This window comes from Oratosquilla oratoria, chromosome 11 (assembly GCF_046742065.1).
Source record: "Oratosquilla oratoria isolate Oo_2021 chromosome 11, ASM4674206v1, whole genome shotgun sequence".
NCBI lineage: Eukaryota > Metazoa > Arthropoda > Malacostraca > Stomatopoda > Squillidae > Oratosquilla > Oratosquilla oratoria.
This window is the reverse complement of record NC_134787.1, coordinates 16,235,083-16,237,582: the sequence shown is the minus strand read 5'-3', so window position 1 is coordinate 16,237,582 and position 2,500 is coordinate 16,235,083.

The following is a 2,500-nucleotide window of genomic DNA, read 5'->3' as shown; positions in this document are numbered from 1 at the left end:
GGTTATTCGGATGAGGCAAGACTTCAATAGTTTCCTTATGCTATTATCATAAAGTTTCTTTTGAGTTATTACAATATACATACATAAATACATATATTTATACACACACACGTATGTATATATGTATATATATATATATGTATATATATATATACATATACATATATATATATACATATATATATATATACATATATATATATATATACATATATATGTATATATATATATATGTATATATATATATATATATATTTGTGTGTGTGTGTGTGTGTGTGTGTGTGTGTGTGTGTGTGTGTGTGTGTGTGTGTGTGTACGTGTGTGTGTATGCGTATGCGTGTGTGCATGAGTCTTATATGACGTTCTTCATGAGCCATAGATTACCCGAAGTATTTCTCGGAAGTCTCAAGTTCTTCGTCGGTCAAAAAAAAAAAAAAAATAAGGAAGTCTTCCTCTCTTGGGTCTCCTTCCAGAGACCCCAAGAGAGTCTTCAGGATCTGAAGGTCTCTTTGTCGAAAAATGGGAGTTTATAAAAGTTTTTTTTGTTTTCTTCGGAAACACCGTCCTCGCGTTGTAGGGAGCCGTTTCCCTCGAAGAGAAATTGGAGTGGCTGACCACTTCCAAGGCGGAGGCAGGCTTCAGATATTTTATTCTGGTTTATTGTCAAATTGTTTGAATTGAAATATAAAGTTAATTTTTGTACCCCGTCAATTAAGTGATATGTTTGTTTGTTTGTTTGTTTTATCATGTGTTGTTGACATTGGATTTATGTTAAAGACTGTGGATGGTTGATGTTAATTTGTTATTAAATGAAGTTTATCGATGTTTCTATACTCGTGGACCCCGGCCTTGAGACATGAGTGACAGAGACACAAATACGCCCAATGACGTCATAAGCGGGCCGATGTCCATATATAGTCATGATACGAAAGAGCGACATTCCTTCAAGCAAGTGATTCGACCTGTTCTTGTATCGACTTGGCAAATAGCTTGCCCATAGTCGACCGTATCTGGGAACATGTCCGGGGTGCGTTGTATCCGGGATACACATCCCCTACATCGAGGGATTTGCCCCTCTGGGGATTTGATCCTCCCCCGGTAATTACCCAGTACTCACCCCCGGGTAGTCAGTCACGCGAACCCAAGACGTCAGCTCACCCGGAAGGAGGAAACGTCAGCAGTCCGCAACTGTCTGGGCTGTCGCTGACAATCATTTGTCAGCGAGTGTCTGTCAGCCAAACTGTCTGTCAGCCTGAGTGTCTGAGAGAACAGCCTTGTCTCTCTCGTCTTCTTGTCTTTTCGTCTTTGGAATACAGTTAGAAGGGTTAGTTGACGTTCCCCTAATTGTCTCCTTGTAGGTTTGTCTATCTTTCTAAGTGGATAGATGTCTACTATCTAGTTTCCCAGATGGCTGACTATCCGCGTATATATATATATATATATATATATATATATATATATATATATATATAATATATATATATATATATATATATATATATGTGTGTGTGTGTGTGTGTGTGTGTGTGTGTGTGTGTGTGTGTGTGTGTGTGTATGTGTATGTTTGTGTGTTTACTTGCCCACATCTCCGCCTGTCACTCCGCCTGGAAGGACAACTGTCTGCTGGTGAGATAGTGCGTCTTTCTCTGTCTGTCTGTCTGTATGTCTGTATGTTTGGCCGGTTGTCTGGCTCGAGGGGAAAGAGGAACAAGCGATAAGGTGAAGAAAAGAGAGGGGAGACCAGCGAGGGGACACTACAGAGTGAGGGGAAGGAATACGAGAGGAAGAGAAGAGAGGGGAGGAAATTTGGAGAAGAGGAGAGGGGAGGAAATAGGAGAGGAGGGGAGGGAAGGGGAAAGGAGGAGGAGAGGGGAGAGTAGAAGAGGGGAGAGGAAGGAAGTAGATGGAAAAGGAGAGGAGGGGAGGGAAGGGGAGAGGAGGAGAAGGGAGTGAAGGACGAGGGGGAAGGGAGTGGATGGAAAAGGAAAACAGGAGAGGTGGGGAGGGGAGAGGAGTGAGGAAGGGAGGGGAGGGGAAGGGAGAGGGGAGTGGAAGGGGAGAGGGGGGTGAGGGGAGGGTGAGAAAGAGTTTGAGAAAATTGGTGCAAGACAGAGAACATAGAAGGCAAGGAAGAAAGAGAGTATACAGAGAGAGAAAATGAATTATTCATATGAGGGAGATAAGAGGAGAGAGGTATTATAATGGAGAAAGAGAGGAACTGGAAAAGGGGGTCAACAAAAGTAAGAAATAAGAAAGAGAAAATAGGGAAAAGATATGAATTATTGATACATTCAAGGTAAAGCCCAGCGAATTGAACATAATTGAGAAAAAAAACGCATGAGAAAATGTATGTGTGTCTGTGTGTGTGTGTGTGTGTGTGAGATAGATAGAGAGAGAGAGAGAGAAAGAGATAGAGAGAGAGAGAAAGAGAGAGAGAAGAAAAGAGAGAGACAGGGAAAGACAGATAGAGAGAGCGAGACAGAGAGAGAGCAAGAAAGAG